The sequence below is a fragment of the Vicia villosa genome, linkage group LG2 (genome assembly GCF_029867415.1).
Source record: "Vicia villosa cultivar HV-30 ecotype Madison, WI linkage group LG2, Vvil1.0, whole genome shotgun sequence".
NCBI classification, from domain to species: Eukaryota; Viridiplantae; Streptophyta; class Magnoliopsida; order Fabales; family Fabaceae; genus Vicia; species Vicia villosa.
In genome coordinates this window covers 96,485,500-96,506,443 of record NC_081181.1, presented here as the reverse complement: position 1 = coordinate 96,506,443, position 20,944 = coordinate 96,485,500, and positions in this window count along the sequence as shown.

The window sequence follows — 20,944 nt, the reverse complement described above, 5'->3', positions numbered from 1 at the left end:
ACAATCGCTCAGACAAGAGATCGGAAGAATCTGGTGGATTGCCACACACGAATACTTGGAGCAGAATTATTGTGTGATCAAGATCCTTTTGTGATCTAGACTTTTATTAGAATTTTTAGTTGCTGCATCAATAGAAATAATTATCGTGAAGGATAGAAAAAAACTTAGAAAGGGGTGGGGGGGGGGTTTGAATAAGTGTAGCTTTAAAACTTGTAAGATAAAAACTATTTGCACAATGATTTTTATCCTGGTTCGTTGTTAACTAAACTACTCCAGTCCACCCCCTTGGAGTGATTTACCTCACCTGAGGATTTAATCCACTAATCACACTTGATTACAATGGTTTTCCACTTAGAAACACTCTAAGTCTTCTAGAGTATCCTGATCACAACCTGATCACTCTAGGAACAAACTGCTTAGACAACTTCTAAGACTTGCTAGAGTATGCTGATCAACAACCTGATCACTCTATAACTTACAACTTAATGTAAACAAATTCTTTTAAGAGTTACAATGCTTCTCATAAAGCTATTATCACAACTGTGATTTTCTCTTAAGTTTAAGCTTAAAATCTCACTAAGATATTACAACAGCAATGTAGTGAGCTTGATGATGAAGTTTGAGAGCTTTTGATTTGAACAGCGTTTCTGCAAGTTGGTTCAGAGTTTGTAATTCGTTAACCTTTGCTTCTCATCAGAACTTCATATTTATAGGCACTTGAGAAGATGACCGTTGGGAGCATTTTATGCTTTGCGTAATCCGTACAGCATTGCATTTAATGTTTCACTCTTTTGTCAACTACCTCGAGCCTTGTTTCCGCTGTGTCTACTGACGTTGCCTTTAATAGCTTCTAACGTTCCTTTTTTCAGTCAGCGTATCCTGCCAGTCTAGTACTTGCTTCTGATCTGATGTTTGTGTAAACAACGTTTGAATATCATCAGAGTCAAACCGCTTGGTGCAGAGCATCTTCTTGTCTTCTGACCTTGAAGTGCTTTTGAGCGTGATACCATGAGAACTTCAGTGCTTCTGCTTCTGATCTCAAGTTCTTCTGATGCTTCCATAGACCCATGTTCTGATTCTGCTTGACCATCTTCTGATGTCTTGCCAGACCACGTTCTGATGTTGCATGCTGAACCTTCTTAGTTAGTGCTTCTTGCGCTGATTTTGTGCATACTCTTTGTATAATTCCTGAAACGGAAATTGCATAGTATTAGAGTACCACATTATCTCATACAAAATTCATATCCTTGTTATCATCAAAACTAAGAATATTGATCAGAACAAATCTTGTTCTAACAATCTCCCCCTTTTTGATGATGACAAAAACATTCATAAATGATATGAATTTGCGATTAGAAAATACAGACGGCTAAGGACAATTACACAGCTATAGCATAAGCATATAGACAATGTGTGAATATGTCTCCCCCTGAGATTAACAATCTCCCCTTGAAATAAATACTAGAAGAATTTTATAAATAAAAGACTTCCCTGAGTATTTCAGTTGAGACGTTCACATATGCTTAGATCTTCAGAACATTCACAGCTTCTGATTCTTGCTTCCATAGGACAGCTTCAGAACTTGAATTTCCTAGATCTTCAGAATATTCATAGCCTCTGATTCTTGCTTCCATTGGACAGCTTCAGAGCTTGAATTTCTTCTTGAGTCATTGCATGCTAGATTGTATCAGAACATTGTTGAATGTACCAGAGCATCATCAGAGCATCTCTACATCCTGAAATGTTACAGAACAACTAAACGACAACAGTCAGCATGAATGAATCAGATCATAGAATGTGTTTCAGAATTTTATACTATGTATCAGAACACACACATAAAATGTTTCAGAGCATATTTTGTAACTAAAAACATGCATCAGAACATATAAGGAATAAGAATGAAAAAACTATTCTATCATCAGAATATCAGAACATTCTTCCTTCTTGCTTCAGGTCTTGAAGCTTTATAGCACTCAGCTTGCTTCAATTTCCAAGAGCTTGATTCTTTATAGAATTGCTTTTCCTCATCTCTTTGCTTCTCATGTTGAGCTTTAAAGAGGATCTTCAATTCCTGCAAGACAACACTCAAAAGCATAGAACTTTGCAAGTTCTGTTAGAAATGTGGAGCCTTTCTCCCAGCAACTGATAAAATAAATCAGATCATTTATCACATTTTTCTCCCCATTTTTGTCATAACATCAAAAACATAAAAGATTTAGATGAAAAACACGACAAACACATAGAAGAAAAGGATAATTGTCATTAAGCTCATAGAAATAGAGGTTCAGAAGTACAAGAGGAAGGGCAAAAGAAGATGCAACAACAGATGCAGCAAAGCAAAAGGAAAACAGTCTAAGACTCAATCTAAGATGACCCTAGCTTCGACATGATCTTGGCCAGCATATCATGAATCCCACTGTTGCTCTCATTCTGCCTTTCCATGAAAGCACAAAACTCAGCGTTGATTGATCTCTGCTCATCCTGGTTCTTCTGAATAACTTCCAAAGTCCTTGCAAGACGGGAAGGTTCATCAGAAGAAGCTTCACAACTTCTATCCACATGAATGGCATTGTGATCCGCAGCTTCCATGGTCAGATCATTTACAGGATTTTCCTCAACAGGAATTGTTTCAGCAACATGATCAGCATCTGCTTCTTGCATAGAAGCATCTCCATACTCTGCAGCGGGAACCTCAGAATCTCCATTCTCAAGTGCCTAAAGAATGGCAGCAAGATTCCTAGGAGCAGAAGGACCTTCAACTTCTGGTGGGTTAACAACTTCTAGAATGACCAAGCTTGGGTCTTCCTCAGAAGGATTTTCCCTCAGAAAGTCAAAGAGCATCCTAAAGTCTCCAAGAAAAACAGGATATTGAGGTTTCCAGACCACAATTTCCCTGCATGGGTTAGCTTCCATTGCAGCAGCAATTCTTGCTTCCTCCAGTTCATCCACAAACTTTTTCTCCTCAGCAGCAACACTGTTTCTTAGGGGATGATAGTAGATACCATTATCACCCTCCAGAAGATAACCAGCATAACTAGGGGCAGCAGCCACTAGTCTCTTCTGTACTCCCATTGCTCCTACTTGAAAATCCTGGCGAAAGCTTCTCCAGAGGTTTCTCGTAGAAACATCATCAAGACCATTGAGGAAAGCATCTCTCAAGAGGTCCAGCCTGCTAATCACTTCAGGTCTGAACAGCTCCAGGTAGATATGGGGTTCAGATTCAGGTGGGTTGAAGGTGAATTTGTAGTCAAGGTAGAGAAGGCAGTAGGGGTTGGATTTTCTGGTAGGTAGGGGATGGGATAGAGAAGGTGGAGGTGCGGTGGTTGAGGAAGATTGAAGGATAGAAAAACACTTAGAAAGGGGGGGTTTGAATAAGTGTAGCTTTAAAAACTTGACAAATAAAAATAAATTGCACAGTTATTTTTATCCTGGTTCGTTGTTAACTAAACTACTCCAGTCCACCCCCGCAGAGATGATTTACCTCAACTGAGGATTTAATCCACTAATCGCACGGATTACAATGGTTCTCCACTTAGTCAGCAACTAAGTCTTCCAAAGTCTTCTGATCACACACTGATCACTCCAGGAACAACTGCTTAGATACCCTCTAAGACTTTCTAGAGTATTCTGATCCACACGATCACTCTAGTTACAACCTGCTTAGATACCCTCTAAGACTTCCTAGAGTATTCTGATCCACACGATCACTCTAGTTACTTACAACTTAATGTAATCAATTCTAAGAGTATTACAATTGCTTCTTAAAAGCTATAATCACAAACTGTGATATTTCTCTTAACGTTTAAGCTTAATCTCACTAATATATTACAACAGCAATGTAGTGAGCTTTGATGAAGATGAAGATTCTGAGCTTTGAGTAGAACAGAGTTTCAGCAAGTTAATATGAGTTGTTTTGTTTAGAATCGTTAACCTTGCTTCTCATCAGAACTTCATATTTATAGGCGTTGGAGAAGATGACCGTTGAGTGCATTTAATGCTTTGCGTGTTCCGTACAGCATCGCATTTAATGTTATACGCTTTTGTCAACTACCTCGAGCCTTGTTCACGCTGTGTCTACTGACGTTGCCTATAATAGCTTTTAACGTTCCTTTTGTCAGTCAGCGCAGCTTGCCACTTGTACTTCCTTCTGATCTGATGTTTGTGAATACAACGTTTGAATATCATCAGAGTCAAACAGCTTGGTGCAAAGCATCTTCTGATCTTCTGACCTTGAAGTGCTTCTGTGCGTGATACCATCAGAACTTCAGTGCTTCTGATCTCATGTTCTTCTGATGCTTCCATAGACCCATGTTCTGATTCTGCTTCGACCATCTTCTGATGTCTTGCCAGACCATGTTCTGATGTTGCATGCTGAACCCTTGAGACAAAGCTTCTGAGCGCTGAATTATGCATACTCTTTATATATTTCCTGAAAAGGAAATTGCATTGGATTAGAGTACCATATTATCTTAAGCAAAATTCATATTATTGTTATCATCAAAACTAAGATAATTGATCAGAACAAATCTTGTTCTAACAATCTCCCCCTTTTTGATGATGACAAAAACATATATAAATGATATGAATTTGCGATCAGAAAGAGCAGACGGCAAAAGACAAATTACACAGCTATAGCATAAGCATGTGAATATGTCTCCCCCTGAGATTAACAATCTCCCCCTGAGATAAATAATCTCCCCCTGAAATAAATACTCGAAGAACTTTAATAAAAGACTTCCCTGATTATTTCGGTAGAGACGATCACATAAGCTTCTGTCTTCAGAGAATTCATAGCTTCTGACTTCTGCTTCCATTGGACAGCTTCAGAACTAGAATTTCTTTAGATCCCTAGAACACTCACAGCTTCTGATTCCTGCTTCCATCTAGGACAGCTTCAGAACTTGAATTTCTTTGATCTTCAGAACATTCACAGCTTCTGATTTCTGCTTCCATTTAGGACAGCTTCAGAACTTGAATTTCTTTGATCTTCAGAACATTCACAGCTTCTAATTTCTGCTTCCATTTAGGACAGCTTCAGAACTTGAGTTTTCTGGATCTTTAGAACATTCACAGCTTCTGATTTCTGCTTCCCTCGGATAGCTTCAGAACTTGAATTTCTTTGATCTTCAGAACATTCACAGCTTCTGATTTCTGCTTCCCTCGGATAGCTTCAGAGCTTTGAATTTCTACCAACATCACTTCATGCTAGATTTGTATCAGAACAATGTTGAATGTACCAGAGCATCATCAGAGCATCTCTACATCCTGAAATGTTACAGAACAAAAACTAAACGACAAAAGTCAGCATGAACGAGTCAGAACATAAAATGTATATTAGAACACATGATATGTATCAGAGCCATATAGGCTAAAATAATGTATCAGAGCAAATAGAATTTTGTCAGAGCAAATAGACAAATATGGATCAAATTCTATTATCAGTGCTTCTGATTTATTCTTCTTTCTTGCTTCTGATTTCTGAAGCTTGACAGCACTTAGCTTGCTTCAGTTTCCATGAGCTTATTCTTTTTACAGAATAACACTTCTTATGGTTTTGCTTCTTGTGTTTGCTTTGAAGATTCTCTTCACTTCTTTATACCTGCAAAACACTTAAACCATATAGAACTTGCAGTTCTTGTTAGTAAAAGCAACTGATTAAATCAAATCATTTATCACATATTTTCTCCCCCTTTTTGTCATAACATCAAAAAGAATATTTCAAAAGATTCAGATGCAAAGCAAGAGACAAAAGGAAAGAAACATAAATAACTTTTCATTGATTTCAACAAGAAAGATTACAAGAGAGGAATGCAGGAAAACAGATGCAACAAGGAAGGAAAACTACAAAGACCAAAGGACTAAGATCCTAGCCTACGCAAAATCCGCGCCAGAACATCATGAATCCCGTCAGTGCTTGTAGCTTGCCTTGCCATGAAGGAGCGAAACTCAGCATTGGCTACTTCTTGCGCGTCCAAACAAGAAGCCAGCATAGCTTGATTCTGATGAAGAGCTTCCAATGTCTCCATCAGAGCTGAGGTTTCACCAGAAGAGGAGGCACCAGTATTTCTGCCAAAAGGGACAGCAATCTCAGCAGGGTGATCTTCTGGAAGATCTTCAGCTTGTGCATCTTCCATTTCCTCATCTGAGTCTGACTCAGAAGTAGCCTTAGCATATTCTGGTTCAGGCAGCTCAGAAGTTCCAACTTCCAACGCTTGAAGAATAGCTGCTAGGTTTGTTGGAGGAGTAGGACCAGCAACTTCAGCAGGATAAACCACTACTGGAAAGACCATGTGAGGTGCTTTTTCAGAAGGGTTCATTCTGAACCAGTTGAACAGCCACTGAAAATCTCCAGTCAGCACAGGAAACCATGGTCTCCACACCACGATGTCTCTGCAGAGATTTTCTTCTTCCAACTCATCTGCTGGTATCTTCTTCTCAAGAACACTTCTGTTCCTGATGAGATGGTGATAGCTGCTTTCACCAACTTCCAACCGAAGACCACGAACACCAGGAGCTTTAGACATAATCCTTCTCTGAGTGTCTGTAGCCTTAGCCAGAAAATCCTAACGAAAGGTATCCCAAAGGTTGCTTGTAGCATACTCATCCAGATGGTTAAGGTGAGCAGCACCCAGAATCTCCAACCAGCCATTTACATCAGAATGTAAAAGCTCCAGAAATGATTGAGTGGTAAGAGTTGGAGGGTTGACAGTGAACCTGGAGTCGGGAAAAACAACACTATAGGGGTTAGGTGTTCTGGTGGGAAAAGGGTGTGAGAGAGATGAAGAAATATTTGATGGATGGGTTGAAGGAGAGGAGATATCAGATGGTGAAGAAGGTGGTTCCGAGAGAATGAATGAGGAGGAAGAGGTGGTGGAGGTCTGTGAAGAGGGAGGTGTATGAGGGGTACCGTCAAAGGGTTGATACACACGTCTAGAGTAATTTCCAGACATCATAGCTTCAAACGGGTTCACTTTGAGAGGGTCATAGGTGATCCTTACTCTTTTTGGTTTGGTTTCTGGTTCAGCAGTTGCCTTTCTCTTTTGTTTCCGATCATTATCTTGATTCCCAGAGCTTGACGATGGATTCATGATGAAGTTGCAGATATTGGAAACTGCTAGGGTTTATTATATGAATGCAAAGAGAGAGAGAACGAAAAAGAAACTGAAATGCAAAGTGAGAGAAATATAAGAGGGAAAAGAAACGTTTGAAGAATATAAAAAGAAAACTGAAAGAGAGTAAATGATGAAAAGCATTTAATGTTACGTGACGTGAGGAGAGATAATAATGACAAAAGACGTGATTTGCACAGTTACCTAAGTAGACGTCCCCTCAACTGCACGCACGCTTGTCCAGGAATAGTGAACACGTGTTTACCATCTGGATAGCCAGTTACAGCTGTTTTGCTTTTAAAGAGATTCTGAATCAACTTAGACAATGAAACGTTAGTAATAACTGAATCACAATTTCTAATTGATTTCAATCAAAACTTCTTAAAAAAAAATTTCATTTCAGAAGATACCCATACATAAGAACTTCTCATCTTCTCATTCTGGGCTTGTTTCTGAAGACCCATTTTGTACCTATTATATTGAATCCATCTGGTCTAGGAACAAGATCCCAAACATCATTTCTTGTAAACTGATTCAGTTCTTCTTGCATAGCAATTATCCAGTCTGGATCTTCTAGAGCATGATCAACAGAAGTTGGCTCGATCAAAGATACAAGGCCTAATTGACAGTCTGCATTGTTCTTAAGGAATGCTCTTGTTCTGATTGGATCATCCTTCTTTCCAAGAATGACATCTTCTGAATGACCAGAGATGAGTCTGGATGATCTTCTGACAGATGGTTCTTTAGAAATGCTTAGATTCTCCAGAGAAGCTGATACTTGATCTTCAGATTCTTTGCTTCTGAGAAGCTCTGCTTCTGATGCGTTGCTTCTTGGCTCAACAACTTCTGATATATCAATATCACAATCTGCAAAATTTTCAAACTGCTTTGGTTTTTCAGAACCAAGCTTGTCATCAAACCTGATATTGATTGATTCTTCCACAATCAATGTTTCAGTATTGTATACTCTGTAGCCTTTTGAGCGTTCAGAATATCCAAGGAGGAAACATTTTTGTGCTTTGGAATCAAACTTACCAAGATGATCTTTAGTGTTCAGAATAAAGCATACACATCCAAAAGGATGGAAATATGAAATGTTGGGCTTTTTATTCTTCCACAATTCATAAGGAGTCTTATTTAGAATAGGTCTGATAGAGATTCTATTCTGAATATAGCATGCAGTGTTTATTGCTTCTGCCCAGAAATGCTTAGCCATATTGGTTTCATTGATCATGGTTCTGGCCATTTCTTGCAGAGTCCTATTCTTTCGTTCTACAACTCCATTTTGCTGTGGAGTTCTAGGACAAGAGAAATCATGGGCAATACCATTTTCTTTGAAGAATACTTCAAAGGATCTGTTCTCAAATTCACCACCATGATCACTTCTGACCTTTATGATTTTACACTCTTTTTCAGATTGAATCTGAATGCAGAAATCAAAGAACACTGAATGAGACTCATCCTTGTGTTTCAAGAATTTTACCCACGTCCAGCGGCTATAATCATCTACGATAACTAATCCATATTTATTCCCTCTGACAGATGCTGTTTTGACTGGGCCAAACAGATCAATGTGCAAGAGTTCTAATGGTCTTGAGGTAGAAACAACATTCTTGGACTTGAATGCAGGTTTGGAGAACTTGCCCTTCTGACATGCTTCACAAAGAGCATCTGATTTGAATTTCAGATTAGGGAGTCCTCTGACAAGATCCAGTTTGTTAATCTGAGAAATCTTTCTCAAACTAGCATGACCTAATCTTCTGTGCCAGACCCACTGCTCTTCAGAAATAGACATAAGACACGTCACCTTCTGACTCATAAGATCTTGCAGATCTGTCTTATAAATGTTGTTCTTCCTCTTGCCTGTAAATAGGATTGAGCCATCCTTCTGATTTACAGCCTTGCAAGACTTTTGATTAAAGATTATATCATAACCATTGTCACTCAATTGACTTATAGATAAGAGGTTATGTGTTAATCCTTCTACAAGAAGTACATTAGAAATGGAAGGAGAGTTACCAGACTTTATAGTTCCAGAGCCAATTATCTTGCCCTTCTGATCTCCTCCAAACTTGACTTCTCCTCCAGACTTAAGCACCAGGTCTTGGAACATAGACCTTCTTCCTGTCATGTGTCGTGAGCATCCAGAGTCCAGGTACCACGACATGTTGTGCTTTGTCCTTTTTGCAGCCAAGGATATCTGCAATAGGAATAATCTTATCCTTAGGTACCCACATTTTCTTGGGTCCTTTCTTGTTAGATTTTCTCAAGTTCTGATTGAACTTGGGTTTAACATTGTAAGCAATAGGAGGAACAGCATGATAATTTTTAATGTGAGTTTCATGATATTTCCTAGGTTGTGTCACATGCTTTTTGGTGTGTGTTATGTGAAAACTTTGAGCATGTGAAGTGTGCCTAATATCATGGGAGTGGCCATACTTGAACTGATCATACAATGGCTTGTATGTGAATTTCATTTCATCAACAGGTTCAAGTTTGTATGGGGTTTCACCCTCAAAACCAATGCCGACTCTTTTGTTTCCAGACACAGCATATATCATAGAAGCTAGCTGACTTCTGCCAATACTTCTAGATAAGAACTTCCTGAAACTTAAATCATATTCTTTCAGAATATGGTTTAGACTAGGAGTGGATTTTTCTGAATCAGAAGGAGATCCAACATTATTGGATAATTTTAAAAGTTTTTCTTTTAATTCAGAATTCTCCAACTCAAGCTTCTTTGTTTCAAATTCAAATAGCTTTTTCAGCTCTTTGTATTTGAGACTAATCTGAGACTTGAATTCCAGAAGTTCAGTTAGACCGGAAACTAACTCATCTCTAGTAAGTTCAGAAAATACCTCTTCAGAATCTGATTCTGATGTAGATTCTGATCCGTCATCTTCTGTCGCCATCAGCGCACAGTTAGCCTGCTCATCTTCAGAGTCTGAATCATCTTCTGACTCATCCCAGGATGCCATAAGACCTTTCTTCTTATGAAACTTCTTCTTGGGATTTTCCTTCTGAAGTTTTGGACATTCATTCTTGAAGTGTCCAGGCTCATTGCATTCATAGCACATGACCTTCTTCTTGTCAAATCTTCTGTCATCAGAAGATTCTCCACGTTCAAATTTCTTTGAACTTCTGACGCCTCTGAACTTCCTTTGCTTGTTCTTCCAGAGTTGATTTAGCCTTCTGGAGATCAAGGACAGTTCATCTTCTTCTTCAGATTCTGATTCTTCAGGATCTTCTTCTCTAGCCTGAAAAGCGTTAGTGCATTTCTTGATATTGGATTTTAATGCAATAGACTTACCTTTCTTTTGAGGCTCGTTTGCATCCAGTTCAATTTCATGACTCCTCAGGGCACTGATCAGCTCTTCCAAAGAGACTTCATTTAGATTCTTCGCAATCTTAAATGCAGTTACCATAGGACCCCATCTTCTGGGTAAGCTTCTGATGATCTTCTTTACGTGATCAGCCTTGGTGTATCCCTTGTCAAGAACTCTCAATCCAGCAGTAAGAGTTTGAAATCTTGAAAACATCCTTTCAATGTCTTCATCATCCTCCATCTTGAAGGCTTCATACTTCTGGATTAAAGCGAGAGCTTTAGTCTCCTTGACTTGAGCATTTCCTTCATGAGTCATTTTCAAGGACTCATATATGTCATAGGCCGTTTCCCTGTTAGATATCTTCTCATACTCAGCATGAGAGATAGCATTCAGCAAAACAGTTCTGCGTTTATGATGATTCCTGAAAAGCTTCTTCTGATCATCGCTCATTTCTTGCCTTGTCAGCTTTACACCACTGGCATTTACCGGATGTTTGTAACCATCCATCAGAAGATCCCATAGATCACCATCTAGACCAAGAAAGTAACTTTCCAGTTTATCTTTCCAGTATTCAAAGTTTTCACCATCAAATACCGGCGGTCTAGTATAACCATTGTTACCGTTGTGTTGCTCAGCAGAGCCAGATGTAGGTGTAGACTTTGCAGTTTCATCAGCCATCTTTTACTGAAGCGTTTTTCTCTTCCTGAATCTTTTCTAAACACGGTTAAGTGCTTGCACCTTAGAACCGGCGCTCTGATGCCAATTGAAGGATAGAAAAACACTTAGAAAGGGGGGGTTTGAATAAGTGTAGCTTTAAAAACTTGACAAATAAAAATAAATTGCACAGTTATTTTTATCCTGGTTCGTTGTTAACTAAACTACTCCAGTCCACCCCCGCAGAGATGATTTACCTCAACTGAGGATTTAATCCACTAATCGCACGGATTACAATGGTTCTCCACTTAGTCAGCAACTAAGTCTTCCAGAGTCTTCTGATCACACACTGATCACTCCAGGAACAACTGCTTAGATACCCTCTAAGACTTTCTAGAGTATTTTGATCCACACGATCACTCTAGTTACAACCTGCTTAGATACCCTCTAAGACTTCCTAGAGTATTCTGATCCACACGATCACTCTAGTTACTTACAACTTAATGTAATCAATTCTAAGAGTATTACAATTGCTTCTTAAAATCTATAATCACAAACTGTGATATTTCTCTTAACGTTTAAGCTTAATCTCACTAATATATTACAACAGCAATGTAGTGAGCTTTGATGAAGATGAAGATTCTGAGCTTTGAGTAGAACAGAGTTTCAGCAAGTTAATATGAGTTGTTTTGTTTAGAATCGTTAACCTTGCTTCTCATCAGAACTTCATATTTATAGGCGTTGGAGAAGATGACCGTTGAGTGCATTTAATGCTTTGCGTGTTCCGTACAGCATCGCATTTAATGTTATACGCTTTTGTCAACTACCTCGAGCCTTGTTCACGCTGTGTCTACTGACGTTGCCTATAATAGCTTTTAACGTTCCTTTTGTCAGTCAGTGTAGCTTGCCACTTGTACTTCCTTCTGATCTGATGTTTGTGAATACAACGTTTGAATATCATCAGAGTCAAACAGCTTGGTGCAAAGCATCTTCTGATCTTCTGACCTTGAAGTGCTTCTGTGCGTGATACCATCAGAACTTCAGTGCTTCTGATCTCATGTTCTTCTGATGCTTCCATAGACCCATGTTCTGATTCTGCTTCGACCATCTTCTGATGTCTTGCCAGACCATGTTCTGATGTTGCATGCTGAACCCTTGAGACAAAGCTTCTGAGCGCTGAATTATGCATACTCTTTATATATTTCCTGAAAAGGAAATTGCATTGGATTAGAGTACCATATTATCTTAAGCAAAATTCATATTATTGTTATCATCAAAACTAAGATAATTGATCAGAACAAATCTTGTTCTAACAATGGGATATCTGTGGGAATGATTGAGGATGAAGGGATATCTGTGATTGGAGTAGGTGAAGAAGGAATAATTATAATGGGTGTTGATGAGGATGGCTTGTCAGAAGGAGTTGGAGTAAGAATATTTAGTGGTGTAGGGTTTAAGACAGGAGTAGAAAGAGAAGGTGAGAGAGGATTTGGTATAGTGAAGGTATTTTGTGGTTCAGAAGGAGGTGGTTGGGTATAAGATTGAGGTACAGAAGGAGGTGTAAAAACATGCCTAGAGACAATTGCAGAAGGAGCATTTGCAGATCTGGGAGTACGAAAGGAATCTCTAAATTTCTTCTGCTAATATTCTGGAGTGTTCACCTTGTCAGGATCATAGGTGATCCTCTGCTTCTTGGCTTGCTTGGCCTCATCTTCTTGAGCCATTCTTTTTAGCCTAGCCTGTTGTTTCTTCTGATCCTTCTTCTGAAGATCAGCTTTTGACAAAAGCACTCTACCACGGATCCACGCAGGATCAACTTCAGATTGTTTCCTAACAGAATCTTCCAAGTGGTGCTTGACAGCCTTGTGAAGTTTTAAATGAAACAAAGTGGCAAAACCTTCAACAGGAACTCTCCTTGACAGAATATCTGGAAAGCTTGTACCAACAGAAGATACCGTCTGGATGAGATCAAGTCTGAACAAATCCACACCGTTGAAGACGGGACCTTGAACAACTCCAAGAAATTGGGACGCTCCAAGGGTCCTGATAGAATCCAGTAAATTACTTTCAGTCAGAATGTCAGATATCATTCTGGCGAAAGGAATAGTGTTCCTTGGAATATGAGGATACTTTGCCCTTTCTTCTTCTCTTGACTCAACAATAGAAGTCTTCAGATTCTCAAACAGAATGTGAGAGATGTTGAGTTCTATCTTTCTGCCAATGCAGAAGAGAGTATACTTGTGATCAGGACTGATGCAGGCAGAGGAGTAGAATAGCTTCTTCCTATGGTGAAGAGAACCCAGAATAATCTCAGCCCACACTTGATAAAACGGCCTTAAAGTACCGATTTTATTAGATTCATTTCCAAAAGCAAGAGAGATTTGTTGTTCAACCTGATACCAGTTAACCCTTCCAGGTTGAGGACCGGTGCAACCTTCTTCGTCATCCAGGTTGTATAGCTTCCTGATGAGCTTTTCTGTAATAACCACTTCATGCCCTAGCACGAAGGAAATGATGGCAGTTGGGGTAACCGTTGCATGTACCCAGAAATCCTTCACCAGTTCAGGATAAATTGGTCCAACCAATCTATCGAGATAGTTTGACCATCCCTGTGCTAATATTCTAGCATCACACAGAAAACCGTTTGCTCTTAGGTTGTTGAAGTCCACAGCAGACTCACAGAGAACTTCCAGTTCGTCAGTGGGAATCATGCAGGTTTTCAGAGGAGCATACCCATACTTGCGGAGAAGAATCTGAGTAGAAGAGAGTCTTTCTACTGGGCTTGATGAACTTGATGATGAATACATGATGATGTTGCTTGGTTTCAGATCACAAACTAGGGTTTGAAAGAAACGGATGCAAAGAGAGAGATACACAAATGGAGAGAGAGTGAAAAAGATGAAATGAAGATGAAGCGGGTTATTTAAACGGTTTGAAAAAGAAAATAAAATAAAGTAAAAAGAAAAACTGTTTAAGAGAAATGATTAAAAAAATGACATCAATATGCATTTAATGAGAAATGACGTTAGGAGAGATAAAGTGACAAAATGAAATGATTTGCACAGTTACCTAGGGCGACGTCTCCTTAACTGCACGCATGCTTGTCCAAAAATAGTGAACACGTGTTCATTTTTTGGAAATACTGGTGACAGCTGTTTTGCTTTAAAAGAGCTTCTGAATCAACTTAGATAATGAAACGTTAGTAATAACAGAATCAGAACTTCTAATTGATTAGTATCAGAACTTCTTATAGCTGCCTAGTCCTAACACATTTCAGAAAGTATTCATAAAAAGATCTTCTCATCTTCTCATTCTGGGCATAAGTCCATACTGATATTCTTCAGAATGTACTTAAACCTATATTCAGCAAGGGGTTTTGTAAAGATATCAGCCCATTGATGGTCTGTATCCATAAAGTTCAAAGAAAGAACACCCTTCTGAACATAGTCCCTCATAAAATGATGTTTAATCTCAATATGTTTAGCTTTGGAATGTAAGATAGGATTCTTAGATAAACATATAGCAGAAGTATTATCATAGAAAATAGGAATGTTACTCTCATATATATATCTGATAATCTTCTAGCTGACTCTTCATCCATAGCATTTGTGTGCTACATCCAGTAGCAGAAACATATTCTGCTTCTGTAGTTGAGAGACCTATGGTAGCTTGCTTCTTGTTGTACCAGGAGATCAGATAACTTCCAAGGAATTGACAACTTCCAGAAGTACTCTTTCTTTCAATTCTATCTCCAGCATAGTCAGCATCACAGAATCCTACTAAGTTGTATTCTTTAGATCTTCTGTAGACTAAACCAACGTTAGTAGTACCTTTCAGATACCTCAGAATTCTCTTAACAGCAGTTAAGTGAGATTCTCTAGGATCTGATTGGAATCTAGCACACAAACAAACACTGAATAGAATGTCAGGTCTAGAAGCAGTTAAGTATAGAAGAGATCCAATCATACCTCTGTACAACTTCTGATCTACCTTCTTACTTACCTCATCCTTACCTAAAACACATGTTGGATGCATAGGAGTTTTGGCTTCTTTGCTTTCAGAAAGATTAAACTTCTTCAGAAGTTCTTTCACATACTTCGTTTGATGAACATAGGTTCCATCAGAAGTTTGATTGATTTGAATCCCAAGGAAATACTTGAGTTCACCCATCATACTCATTTCGAATTCAGCCTGCATAGACTTAGCAAACTCCTTTCCAAGTGAAGCATTGGATGTTCCAAAGATAATATCATCAACATAAATTTGACAAATTAAAATATCCTTCTTAGATGTTTTACAGAAAAGAGTTGTGTCCACTTGACCTCTAGTGAAACCATTGTCCAGAAGGAAAGAACTTAATCTTTCATACCAAGCTCTGGGAGCTTGCTTCAATCCATACAATGATTTCTTAAGTTTGAAAACATATTTTGGAGACTTAGAGTCTTCAAAACCAGGAGGTTGGTGGACATAGACTTCCTCATCTATATAACCATTTAAGAAGGCACTCTTAACATCCATCTGATACAGAGTGATGTTATGTTGAGTGGCAAAAGAAATCAATAAGCGAATAAATTCTAACCTGGCAACTGGTGCAAAGGTTTCTGTATAGTCAATCCCTTCTTGCTGACTATATCCCTGAGCTACCAGTCTGGCTTTGTTTCTTACCACTTCTCCCTTTTCGCTAAGCTTGTTTCTGAACACCCACTTAGTACCAATGATGTTGAGTCCTTTTGGTCTAGGAACCAAATCCCATACATCATTCCTTGTAAATTGATTCAGTTCTTCTTGCATAGCAATTATCCAGTCTGGATCTTCTAAAGCTTGATCAACAGAAGTTGGCTCGATCAAAGATACAAGACCTAACTGACATTCTGCATTGTTCTTAAGGAATGCTCTTGTTCTGATGGGATCGTCTTTCTTTCCAAGGATCACATCTTCTGAGTGAGCTAAGGAGAGTCTAGAAGATCTTCTGACTGTTGGCTCTTCAGAAATCCTGAGATTCTCTAAAGATGCAGCAACTTGATCTTCTGATCCATTGCTTCTGAGACTTTCAGCATCTGGAGCTTTGCTTCTTGGTTCTACAGCTTCTGATATGTCAATATCTATATCTGCAAAATTCTCAAACTGCTTTGGTTTTTCAACACCAAGCTTATCATCAAACCTGATATTGATTGATTCTTCTACAACCAATGTTTCAGTATTGTATACTCTGTAGCCTTTAGAGCGTTCAGAATATCCAAGAAGAAAACATTTTTGTGCCTTAGAATCAAACTTACCAAGATGATCTTTAGTATTCAGAATAAAACACACACATCCAAAAGGGTGAAAATATGAAATGTTGGGCTTTCTGTTCTTCCACAATTCATAAGGAGTCTTATTTAGAATAGGTCTTATAGAGATTCTATTCTGAATATAACATGCAGTGTTTATTGCTTCTGCCCATAAGTGCTTAGCCATATTGGTCTCATTGATCATGGTTCTGGCCATTTCTTGCAGAGTCCTATTCTTTCGCTCTACAACTCCATTTTGCTGTGGAGTTCTAGGGCAAGAGAAATCATGGGCAATACCATTTTCTTTGAAGAACTCCTCAAAGAATCTGTTCTCAAATTCACCACCATGATCACTTCTGACCTTTATGATTTTGCACTCCTTCTCAGATTGGATCTGAGTGCAGAATTCAAAGAACACTGAATGAGACTCATCCTTGTGTTTTAAGAACTTTACCCATGTCCAGCGGCTATAATCATCTACGATGACTAACCCATATTTCTTCCCTCTGACATATGCTGTTTTGACTGGTCCAAACAGATCAATATGCAGAAGTTCTAACGGCCTTGAGGAAGAGACAACATTCTTAGATTTGAATGCAGGTTTGGAGAACTTGCCCTTCTGACATGCTTCACAAAGAGCATCTGATTTATATTTCAGATTTGGGAGTCCTCTGACCAGATTTAGTTTGTTAATCTGAGAAATCTTTCTCAAACTAGCATGTCCTAATCTTCTATGCCAGACCCATTGCTCTTCAGAACCAGACATAAGGCAAGTCACCTTCTGCTTCTCAAGATCTGAAAGATCAATCTTATAGATGTTGTTCTTTCTCTTGCCTGTAAATAGGATTGAGTCATCCTTCTGACTTACAGCCTTGCAAGACTTTTGATTGAAGATTATATCATAACCATTGTCACTTAATTGACTTATGGACAATAAGTTATGCGTTAATCCTTCTACAAGAAGTACATTAGTTATGGAAGGAGAGTTACCAAAACTTATGGTTCCAGAGCCAATAATCTTGCCCTTCTGATCTTCTCCAAACTTGACTTCTCCACCTGGTTTAAGCACCAGGTCTTGGAACGTAGACCTTCTTCCCGTCATGTGTCGCGAGCACCCAGAGTCCAGGTACCATGACATTTTGTGCTTTGTCCTCTTTGCAGCTAAGGATATCTGCAACAGAAATTATCTTCTCCTTAGGTACCCACAATTTCTTGGGTCCTTTCTTGTTAGTTTTCCTCAAGTTCTGATTGAACTTGGGTTTAGCATAATAGTTAACAGGAGGAACAGCATGATATTCTTTAGGTTTGACAACATGATATTTCTTAGGTTGTGTCACATGCTTCTTGGTGTGTACAGTGTTAAAACTCTGTGCATGTGAAGTTAGCCTAATATCATGTGCATGGCCATATTTGAACTGATCATACAATGGCTTGTATGTGATTTTCAGATCATCAACAGGTTCAAATTTATGTGAGGTATCACCCTCATAGCCAAAGCCAAACCTTCTGTTTCCAGAAACACCATATATCATAGAAGCAAGATGACTTCTGCCAATACTTCTAGATAGGAACTTTCTGAAACTCGAGTCATACTCTTTCAGAATATGATTTAGACTAGGAATGGATTTTTCTGATTCAGAAGGAGATCCACTATCTTTGGATAATTTTAAAACTTTTTCCTTCAGTTCAGAATTTTCCACTTCCAGCTTCTTAGTTTCAAATTCAAATTGCTTTTTCAGCTTTTTGTATTTGATACTAAGGTGAGCCTTGAGTTCCAGAAGTTCAGTCAAGCTGGAAACTAATTCATCTCTAGATAGTTCAAAAAATACCTCTTCAGAATCTGATTCTGATGTAGATTCTGATCCATCATCCACTGTGGCCATCAGTGCAAAGTTGGCTTGCTCTCCTTCAGAGTCTGATTCAGATTCAGATTCAGAATCATTCCATGTTTCCATAAGACCTTTCTTCTTATGAAACTTCTTCTTGGGATTCTCCTTCTGAAGTTTTGGACATTCACTCTTGAAGTGTCCAGGCTCATTGCACTCATAGCAGACAACTTTCTTCTTGTCAGATCTTCTGCCACTAGAAGATTCTCCTCGTTCAAATTTCTTTGAACTTCTGAAGCTCTTGAACTTCCTTTGCTTGATCTTCCAGAGTTGGTTTACCCTTCTGGAGATCATGGACAGTTCATCTTCTTCTTCTTCTGATTCTGATTCCTCAGAATCTACTTCTTCTTCCTGAAAAGCGTTAGTGCATTTTTTAAAATTAGATTTTAATGCAATAGACTTACCTTTCTTTTGAGGCTCGTTTGCATCCAGCTCTATCTCATGGCTTCTCAAGGCACTAATTAGCTCTTCCAAAGAAACCTCATTCAGATTCTTTGCAATCTTGAATGCAGTCACCATTGGACCCCATCTTCTGGGCAAGCTTCTGATGATCTTCTTTACATGATCAGCCTTGGTGTAGCCTTTATCCAAAACTCTCAATCCAGCAGTTAGCGTTTGAAATCTCGAGAACATCTTCTCAATATCTTCATCATCCTCCATCTTGAAGGCTTCATATTTCTGGATTAGAGCAAGAGCTTTAGTCTCCTTGACTTGAGAATTTCCCTCATGGGTCATTTTCAATGACTCATATATATCATAGGCAGTTTCCCTGTTAGATATCTTCTCATACTCAACATGAGAGATAGCATTCAGCAAAACGGTCCTACATTTATGATGATTCTTGAAAAGCTTCTTTTGATCATCATCCATTTCTTGTCTGGTAAGCCTTACGCCTGTAGCTTTTACTGGATGTTTGTAACCATCCATCAGAAGATCCCATAGTTCACCATCTAGACCAAGGAAATAACTTTCCAGTTTATCTTTCCAGTATTCAAAGTTTTCACCGTCAAATACTGGTGGTCTAGTATAACCATTGTTACCATTGTATTGCTCAGCAGAGCCAGATGTAGATGTAGATGTGTTTGTTGGAATTTCACCAGCCATCTTTTACAGAAGCATTTTTCTCTTCCTGAATCTTTTCTAAACACGGTTAAGTGCTTGCACCTTAGAACCGGCGCTCTGATGCCAATTGAAGGATAGAAAAACACTTAGAAAGGGGGGTTTGAATAAGTGTAGCTTTAAAACTTGTAAGATAAAAACTATTTGCACAATGATTTTTATCCTGGTTCATTGTTAACTAAACTACTCCAGTCCACCCCCTTGGAGTGATTTACCTCACCTGAGGATTTAATCCACTAATCACACTTGATTACAATGGTTTTCCACTTAGAAACACTCTAAGTCTTCTAGAGTATCCTGATCACAACCTGATCACTCTAGGAACAAACTGCTTAGACAACTTCTAAGACTTGCTAGAGTATACTGATCAACAACCTGATCACTCTAGAACTTACAACTTAATGTAAATAAATTCTTTTAAGAGTTACAATGCTTCTCATAAAGCTATTATCACAACTGTGATTTTCTCTTAAGTTTAAGCTTAAAATCTCACTAAGATATTACAACAGCAATGTAGTGAGCTTGATGATGAAGTTTGAGAGCTTTTGATTTGAACAGCGTTTCTGCAAGTTGGTTCAGAGTTTGTAATTTGTTAACCTTTGCTTCTCATCAGAACTTCATATTTATAGGCACTTGAGAAGATGACCGTTGGGAGCATTTAATGCTTTGCGTAATCCGTACAGCATTGCATTTAATGTTTCACTCTTTTGTCAACTACCTCGAGCCTTGTTTCCGCTGTGTCTACTGACGTTGCCTTTAATAGCTTCTAACGTTCCTTTTGTCAGTCAACGTAGCCTGCCAGTCTAGTACTTGCTTCTGATATGATGTTTGTGTAAACAACGTTTGAATATCATCAGAGTCAAACAGCTTGGTGCAGAGCATCTTCTTGTCTTCTGACCTTGAAGTGCTTCTGACCGTGATACCATGAGAACTTCAGTGCTTCTGCTTCTGATCTCAAGTTCTCCTGATGCTTCCATAGACCCATGTTCTGATTCTGCTTGACCATCTTCTGATGTCTTGTCAGACCACGTTCTGATGTTGCATGCTGAACCTTCTGAGTTAGTGCTTCTTGCGCTGATTTTGTGCATACTCTTTGTATAATTCCTGAAACGGAAATTGCATAGTATTAGAGTACCACATTATCTCATACAAAATTCATATCCTTGTTATCATCAAAACTAAGAATATTGATCAGAACAAATCTTGTTCTAACATATCGTATGATAGTTCATTGTAATCAAACTTATCAAAATAGTGGAAGAACGTGATTATTTTTCAATGGTTTTAACACCATTGAAAAGTGAAGTAGGCAATACGAGGACAACGGCCGAACCAATATATATATATATATATATATATATATATATATATATATATATATATATATATATATATATCTATCGTGTATCTTTTCTTCTTCCCTTACCTATTTTACTTTTCTAGTATCCATTACCATGCTATTGCATTGATTGTATACCGTATAATTTAGACTTTGCTTATAGTGATTTAATGTATAAGCTTAAGTCTCTGGTGTATCAATCTTATTGAAGTATCATGACTTCAACTATGTATTGTTAGAT